The sequence below is a fragment of the Oryctolagus cuniculus genome, chromosome 2, assembly GCF_964237555.1.
Source record: "Oryctolagus cuniculus chromosome 2, mOryCun1.1, whole genome shotgun sequence".
In the NCBI taxonomy this organism is placed as follows: domain Eukaryota; kingdom Metazoa; phylum Chordata; class Mammalia; order Lagomorpha; family Leporidae; genus Oryctolagus; species Oryctolagus cuniculus.
The window spans coordinates 184,093,490-184,101,429 of NC_091433.1; positions in this window are offsets into that span (position 1 = coordinate 184,093,490).

Below are 7,940 nucleotides of genomic sequence, written 5' to 3' on the forward strand. Positions count from 1 at the left end.
AAAACGCTCAGAGCTGGTTCCTGTGCTTTCTGTTTTATGATTTGAACATGACAGAGTCCAGAGAGGAGGAGGGAAATGTCTCCCTCTTCTTAGGACCATCCCTGTGTCTCCAGATGTAAAGTGAGAATAGCAATCATTACCATAAGGAAATACTTAACTCCAAGGGAAATGGGGAAAGTTCATGAGAGAATGGATCCTGGAGCTGCCAGAAAGGGAGGAGGGAGAGCAGGAGCCCCCTACTCCCACCCGAGGTGTGGTAACTCTTTTGGCTTCAGAAGGAATCCCTCCAGGGGTCCCAGTCAGGCCAGCATGGGAGCTCGGGGGGCTTGGAATCGCAGTTCAGCATTTCATTAATGTTTTAACCTCAAGAGTTTTGGTTCACCTATCCTTCCTCAAGACGCTGGAAGGTTCTGGAGTCAGAGACCCCGCGATCTCCTTGATGGAGAGAACACACTACCCTCCAGAGTTTTAGGATACTGAGGTCCAGTATTGAGAGAGGTCAGTTTTATTTTTAGGTGTATGTCCTGTCTGGCCCTGCACCCATAGAGGCTCAGAATCCTGGCCTGTGGCCACCCAGATGTCCTCAAGGCCCCATCGTCCTGGGCTGCATCAGCTCACACCTGAGTCACTGCGTCAGCCGCCAGCTAGCCACCGGGTGCCCTCCAGTCCCTCAGTGCATCTTCCCTGCTGTGTGTCCCGCTGGCCACAAACACTGATCAGCAGCCGTCAGCACCTCCCAGGTCAGCGAATTGGCTCACAGCTAGCCCGGATTTCCAGGGGACCACATCTGTGCTGAGGACTTCATTCAGCACAATGTTTTGCTTTTTCAGCAAGATGAGTTTTCTGGGAGGTGGACAGTCTTATTATTGCTCCACACTTAAAAATTAGAGAATTAAGGTGTAGAGAGTAGTCTGTCCAAGTTTGGGGCATTATAGATGCCAATGATAAAACTGAAATCCAGGGCTCCTGAATCTAAATCCAGGGCCTTGTACATTCTACATAATCTTTCTTCCTAACTCAGCAATTTTCAGTCATTACTGAGCATCAGAATCACATATACAGGATAAAGAATAATAATTATTGCAACCCATCCCAAGAAATTCTCAGTGTTTCTGAGGCCTGTATGCATTTTCCTAATGATAATAGAGTGGCCCACCTAATATTGAAAACCACTATGCTATCAAGTCAAGACCTAATTGTTCTATCTAACCTTGCCTCCTAACTCATTCAACTATTAACCTTGGATCAAACCAGGCTGGTAACTCCACTGTGCTCTGACTTCCCCTTGCTACATCCAGCCTCCAATCCTTTGCACCTTCAAGATCTTCAGCCTATAATGTCCTTCCCAGTTCTTTTCACATACCCAAGAATTCTCTATCCAGGGGTCAACACAACCTTACCTTTTCCATGAAGACTGCCATGTGTGTACAAAGCATTGGGGATTTGCTCTACATGCAATCCTTAATGGACTCACAGCCTGGAGAATGTATTTTGTCATGTATCCTTTACTGCCTTATGTTGCTATAGCTCTGTTTTATAGGTTTCTGTCATTCTTGCAAGGAAGCTACAAGAGGCACAGAAAGAGTGTATGTGAGTAGGCAGAGGATTCAAAGCCAAGAGCCTTGGGTCTGAGCCCTGGCTCAACCAACTACATGACCCTAAACTATCATGGTTCTTTGCTGTAGTTTTTGCTATGGCTTGTTTGTTTTGTCTTTGAGCTTTAGCAGTCTTCATTACAGAAATGAGAAGATGGTAGGCATTGGGCACAGCCATTAAAATATCACATGGGACATTTGAATCCCATTTCTGAGTGCCTGGATTTGTGTCTTGCCTTGCCCCCACCTCTGATTCTAGCTTCCTGCTAATACACACACCCTGGGTGGTAGTAGGTGATGGCTAAAGTACTGCTACCCACATGGGAGAGCCAGAAGGAATTTCAGGTTCCTGTCTTTGGCCAGGCCCAGTTGTGGCTGTTGTGGCCATTTGGAGAGTGAACCAGAAGATGAAAGATCTGTCTGTGACTGTTTCTTTGTCTTTCAAATAAATAAAGAAAAATAAAATTTATTTTAAAAGGGAGATGATAAATTTACCCAACTATGTCGAGATTGTATCTCTAAAAGTACAATTAGCAATTATTACTTTAGTAATAGAAATAGCATTAGTAATTATTACTACAATCAAATGGGCTCTCCATGTTTCATACATCTCAATGTGAAATCTAAATCCAGGCTTTCTGTCCAGTTTTGGTGTAATTATAAAACACTGAGGCCAAGAAGAGGCTATTCAAGGGAAATCACAGTCTGAAATGTGGCTTTCACCACAATCGAGTTCTCTAAACACCTGTAGGTACGTCTCGAGCAAAAGGATGAACAACCGCAACACAACTGAAATTCTATAGCAGATAGACTGGAGGAAAAGCAGAGGGATGATTCCATCTGGCAAGGGGAGTCAGAGAAGAGCCTTTTGAAGACGTGGCATTTGGATATTGAGGCTTGAGGGTATAAATCAGAACACTTTTTCTTCCCCTCATGGTTCTAACTAATGCAGGATGAGCAATAGAATCAGATGGAAGCAGCTCCAACCAGAGCATCCAGAGAACAAGCAGCCTGAACCTTAGGATGCTCCTTGTGAGGGCAGAACCAGGGCCCACGCAGTCAGTCTCTGTACTGCTTCTGCTGCAGGGGACATCACGACTTCACACCAGTCCTGCCTTGGGGGAGGGCCATGCACCCAGAGCAGGGCCATCGGGTGACAGCCTGAGAGCCGGGCCAGAGCTGTGGATCTGTAACTACATGAGCCCTAGAGAGATGGGGAAGACGGGGCTGAATCAGCACGCTCAGGCCCGGGCCCACTCTCTCCAGAGACGCAGAGAGGAGCTGGGCCTGTGCCTCCACACTCTCCCTCCTTGAGCAGCTGGGGAAACTCCTCATGAGTCCCCACCCTCTTCATGAAAAAGGAGAGTCTGATCAGTGCTTCCCTCTAACAGTGTTGATGATTGTAGCAGACACTCAAGGAAAACAAAGTCAGGCAGAAGAAACTGCATGTGTAAAGGCTTGATATGTAAAATTGTGACTGCACTGCCTGAAGCCTGAGTGCATACAGGAAGTAGAGGAGGAGAAGGCGAGAAAGTTTATGGCCCATTTGGAAGTCCCCAAATTCCAGGTGTAGGATTTGACTTTGATCTTGAGGTAGGGCAAATCCATGCCCCTTATCAGGAATACAACTTTCAGACTCTGCCTCCGCCGGAGTGGGAGCAGTGCTGGTATTTGGCTACAAGCATTGGACTTAACCTTCCCATGGCACGTTCCACCCCATCTCCCACTAACATGCTTGTGAGCAATCTCAGATGAGTTTCTCTGTGGCCCAGGATGAAATCAGGCTGCACATTTGCCTAAAATACAAACCAGGAAATCTGCAATCCTTGAGCTGAGTACAGCAATACAAGTAGCAACAGAGAGGGGGACCCACAGGTGGAGTTTTGGAGGTGGCAGAGGGCAGTCCCTGGGGTTTCTGGCACCAACGGTTACACTAGTCTAAGGTCAGGGTGAGCTGCAGGTGAGCATGGGGTGAGGGTCAGAGGTGACATGAAAATACAGGCTTTGGACTGCTCATTTCCTCAAGTCAGAACAACATTAGGGAACAATAGAGCTCACACATCACACATACACTATTCGAGTATAGAGAGAACCATACCAACAGTCCCAGCAATAGAAGGGATATCAGAAACCAACACAAGGACAATCCTTCCAGTTTCTACCTCCAATCTGGGTGGTATGAACTCTTTATACGAGTATACTGCAATATACAGAGCATATACAATGTGTACTATGAGAAAACTGTGCATGGATTTCAAAGTTGTTTGCAATGAAATAGTTATCTTTTAATTCTGTTTTCCATGAATTTCCTCAAGTACCTTTTTATAATCCTCACCCTAGGAAAACACAGCCAAATTCCATGAATTGGTATAAAAATCAGGGCAGGTTTCCCTCTGGCTCATCATCACCTCCCGTTTTTGTGGACAAGTAAGATGATGTAGGAGTTCATCACTAGTTCCCCCTCCAGAGGTCTGCAGTGGATCAATGCTGAGGTTGCTCATTTGATATTGTCCCATCCACAGGTCCCTTTCAAAGTACTTGGATTCACCTAACCCACAGTGGATGAGAATAATGGCAAATAGAACTGTATATATGAGCATATACAAGATACTAAAATCAGGGTGAACTGGGCAGATTTGGGACTTCTCAGACTACCAAATTTATTTCTCTTCTGTTTTAATCTCTTAAATGGGCCTAAAATATATAAAAGTATAAAAGTGGATACAGATATATGAATTGATAGTTCAAGTGTCAGAAGATATTTAGTGTTTTTAAATGCAGTAATTTGATAAATCAAAGAGTACGTACTTTTCAGTTTGAATTTGACATGGCCCCTACCACTTCCTAAGGTATTTTTTTAAACCAGACCTACTTTGTTCACTTATTCAACTCAACAACAAAAATTTGTTGAGCACCTGCTCTGAGCCAGAAATGCCTCATAGTTACCTTCTTGTTACCTGCCTGGCTGAGCAGATGTTTGAACAAATAACCTCTGTTCTAGAGCAAGACCAAGATGGGCAGGCACACTGTTTAACCAATGCTTCTTTCTTCATCTTTTTTTAAAAAAATATATTTATTTTAAAGGCAGATTAAGAGAGAGAGAGAGAGAGAGAGAGAGAGAGGGAAAACCTACTGGTTCACTCCCCAGATGGCCACAACAGATAGGTCTGGGCCAGGCAGAAGCCAAGGGCCTGGAACTCCATCTGGGTCTCCCATGTAGGTAGCAGGGGCCCAAGCACTTGGGCTATCTTCTGCTGCTTTCCCAGATGCATTAGCAGGAAGCTGGATGGGAAACAGAACAGCTGGGACGGGAACTGGCAATCAGATATGGATGTCAGGGCTGCAGGCTGCGGCTGAACTTACTGTGCCACAACACCTGCCCCCTCTTTACCTCATCTTGCCGTAGGTTCCATGCCCTGAGGTTCGAGTCACTTTGAAGCTAGGACGTGCTTGTGTCCACCATGGGCCTCTCTGAGTTTGGCTTTTCCAAAGACTCTGCAGTTTGTCTTTCCACGTCCCCAGCAATGGTGGGAAATGGCAGGTAACCCTCTCTCTGGTGGCCAACCAGGTGGCTGAAGCCAGGAAATATTCTGAGGCTTGCCCAAGGCCCCAGAGGTGGCCAGAAGGTGCCCTGGGGGGTGGGGGATGGGTCCTCTTGACTGCAAGCCCAGGGCTGGATCTCCTGTCCTTGAGGGGCTTGGGTTTCAGACCCTGCCTGGGAGAACAAAAGAGATTTCAGTTGTCACATCCACACAGCCCAAGCTGCTCTGTTTCCTAACTTGGCTGCCTTCCCCTATGTGCTGTTTCACATCAAATACCTCCTCCCCCCTTCCCTGCAGATGATTGGCTGAAATTAAATACCCTGAAATTACATTGAAAGGAGGGGGACAAAACCTAATACAAAATTTTAATCAAAATACAAGCTTAACAGTTCCCAGCCTTTGAAATACGAAGCAGACACAAACTCCACAGGGATGCCACAACCTGTTCTCAGGTGTGAAGTTAGCCCAGGAAGGGACCCTTTCCTGGACCAAGAGAATCATCAGTAAACTAGCACATTGCAAAGCCAGGATTTCCGAAGGCAACCAGCTTTCTTTCCCTTTCTGTAGTGAACGTGAAAAGATCCAGAACGAAAGCCATGCTGTGGGAACTGGAGGAGTCCCCCACAGTCCACTCTGCTCTGGCAAACATGCAATGCAACTGAGGCCTGAGCTTGCCCTGGAAGGGAAGGTCTGGACAAAGGAACTTGGAGGGGAACTGAAATCCCTAATAAAGCCAGGGCCACCCTAACCAAGAGAGGCGGGCATCGGCGCCCTCTGCTGGAAGAGAACCCACCTGACTACATGGAGGATTTCTGACCGGATTAACTCTATAAATAGTTGGATGATTTATTAAACAGATTTGAGGCTCATTTGAGGCGCTGGGCCATGATTGCTCCAGGGCTCAAATAAGGGAGTGCTTAGGACCCTGCTTCCCTGCGAGCACCTGGACTTAGTTAGCGAGTCACTCGCATGATCTACATTACAAGTGCATCGGACACTGTTGGCGCAGCCGCTCCCAGCCAGGAGATGCCAAATTCCTCATATATAAAAGGAGCTTTAGGAACTCAAGCAAAATAAGCACACTTTTCCCCCACTGCCTTCCCAGAGACTGAGGCGGCAGGGTTTCTGGGAGGATACACAATACCTTGTTACAAACCATGTAATGCTTTAAAAAGTATCTATCTGACAGCTTTGGCTAAAGTCGGATCTTCTATCTCGATTACTTCAATATGTCACATCCATATCGCACCACAGCGTCCAGGCTTTTGGAGCCAAGGCCTCTCTGTCTTGTCCAACCTTCCCATCTGGAAGCAATGAGCTTAATATTCTGGCTCTCCCCCCATAAAAGCTATGTCACAAAAAAGTAGCAGCCTGTGAACTGCGTTATCCCCCCAAGACACACCAGGACTCCTCATTCTCTGCACGCTCTATACAGTTACATTTAAACACAGTCCCAATCCCTCCCCTCCCTGCTGCCTCCCTCCAACCCCCAAAACAGCCTGTGCTGCTCAGCACAGAACTGGGAGGACCAGAGTAAATTGACAATCATTTACACTTTAATCCCACTTTTGACATTTTGAGGGATGCAGCGTAAAATATAGCGAAGGCTCAGGGACTCCCTCTGGACAAATGTGTTTGCTAGAGAAAGGGAATTCCTTTGTGAGGGTCCTACTGTTTCTGGTGGCCCACCCGAGACAGCTTCAGAGCCATCTACTAGTGCCTCTCCCACTGAAGTGAGCCTCCCCAGCACTGCCTGGAAGGTTCTCCATGAAGTCAGTGTTGAGTAGCCCATGGTGGTCATGACCTGCCCCCTTTTGTGTACCTCAGTCATGCATGGATTCACTTGCTCCCCAAATTCTGATGGGATGCCTGGCACGTCCCTTACCGTGTGCTCTGTTCCATTGCAATGCAAGATGGGTCCCTGGCTCCCAGGGGCCTGAGTATGAGCAGGAGACGAGTCCCAACTGCAGAGCCTAAGATCGGTGTTGCTCAAAGCAGAGTCCATGGCCCCGGGCTCTATGGGCATCTGCTGTGTCCTTGATATGCATGCTTACTTCCTGGCCCCAGCCCACACCTACTGAATGAGAATCATCACAAATGAGTCTGGGGGATCTGCGTGTTCAGAACAGTACTCAGGGAGGCACCATCCACATGCCTTAAAATCAGGAGACTCACTGAGTTAGGACAGATGAGGCAGGGAAGGACGAAGGGCAAAAGCTGAGGAGGAACCGCCTGAATGGGTCAGAGAACAGAGGTCCTTGCCTGCAGCTGATAGAACGCTGCTGCTCATCTGCCCAGAGTTCTGGACGATTAGCAGAAATGGAAACCACCCTTCAGCTGGGCTCCCGGGGACCTGGGCTACTTTATTGTCCTCCTTCAGCTGGAAGCTTCTGAGGGCAGAGGTCAGCCTTCCTGTGTTGAGTCCTTAGGGAAGGGCTTCCGTGAGCTAGGGAGGATTTGAGGAAGCATGCCATATAAACTCCTCATTTTATAGAGAGGACACCTATCCTGGGAAAGGGAAGCCAGCTGCTCAGGGTCACACAGCCTCTGAAAACAAATCTATTTAGGCGAATCCTCCGACTTGGACACATCCGCATTTGAGTAAAAGCCAAGCCCATGTGTGTTCAGGCCCATATTCTCCAATGTCCTCATGCATCGCCCATGCACTAACTCACACTAAAGGGTTTCAGAAAGTGCTCATCCGAGAGCCATTTCGCAGGCAGGGCCTCCAGTGGCCAAGCCTCCACAGGCAAATGCACAAAACCTGTTTCCTGAAATGCTGCCTCGCTGCACTGGAGTTAAC